The following is a 1,267-nucleotide window of genomic DNA, read 5'->3' as shown; positions in this document are numbered from 1 at the left end:
GAACTCTCGCCTTAGCACTGTGAGAAATCATCGCCCCGCTTGTCAGGTAAGAAGCCGAGGTCCCGAGAGGTTAAATAACTTGCCCAAAGCCATCCAGCTGGCCGATCCTTGTTCTTTCTTCTCAGTCTCACTGTTCCTGCGTCAGAAGGAGTCCCCACCTCCCCCTCCGCCCTGCCCACTCCTACCTCCCAGCTCTGAACTGTATTTGTTTCTTTTGAGCCTTTGTTTCATGTAAGAACACCTTGAAATTCTGAGGAAAACCCCAAACCGCTTCCCATTCGCTGGGAACCTGAAACCGCTCCTTAGCCGGCCTGTTCAGCCGCCTTGCCTTCCAGGTGCCCAGGGTGCCCGGGTGAAGCTGAGGCCCCTCAGGAGGCATCAAAGAGCTTTCTCTTCAGAGCCAGCTCCCCACCAGCCCGCACAGAAATGCCTGCGAGGCTGGCCCGGCTCCAGGGCACACTGCAGAAGCTGGTTTGGGCCCAAGGCGTCTCTGGAGCATTGTACGCGAGGCCCAGCCCTCCTCCTCCCTCCTTTTGCTTTCTGCAGCTCCATTCTCTCCCTCCACTTCTCTCCCTGTCTTCCCACTTGGGCACCTCCAAGACCTGTGGGGACGGGGCTCTGGGCAGGAGCTTGGCCGTGGTGTCAGGAGGGTAGGAGGCGCCCGGATACATCTTGCCACAGCCTCAGCTCTCTCCTGGGCCCCGCCTCGGGACTCCCTCCCCGGCCCCCAGCTCTGGCCTCCGGGAATCCCTGTGCCTTCCCATGGGGCTGGAGCCAAGAGCTAGTTTTGGGGCCACTGGCTGTAGTGACGGGAGGACTAGGGCTCAGCCGGCACTGGTGACGGGCACTGTTGGAGCAGGACTGTTAGGAGGTTTGACTGCCTGTGGAGGATGGATGCTCCTAAGGGACTTTTCAGGGAATTAAAGAGTCCTCTGTGGGAGGGATAGGGATGAGGAAGAGGAGAGAGATAGAAATCTACCAAATTGCTCCCAAAGTCTCTGCCACCTCGTCCTGGGCTGGCTGCTCAGCCTCTCTCCTCCATCCTCTTGGCCCCGATGGCTCTTTTTGAAACTTCCCAGCCTGGAAAGCATGTAGTCCTGGGATCTGCAAGCCTCCTTTTATATAGACATTGCTTTCTGTTCATCCCCAACATGCTCTTACAATGCACAACCAGGAATCAGAATTTTAGAAATGGTCAAGTTCTGTCTCCGAGATGGGAAGCTGGGGACCAGGAAGGTGAATCGGCTTGCCCAAGACCATATATACT

The sequence above is a fragment of the Myotis lucifugus genome, unplaced genomic scaffold, assembly GCF_000147115.1.
Source record: "Myotis lucifugus unplaced genomic scaffold, Myoluc2.0 scaffold_333, whole genome shotgun sequence".
NCBI classification, from domain to species: domain Eukaryota; kingdom Metazoa; phylum Chordata; class Mammalia; order Chiroptera; family Vespertilionidae; genus Myotis; species Myotis lucifugus.
Note: the sequence above shows the minus strand (reverse complement) of the source record.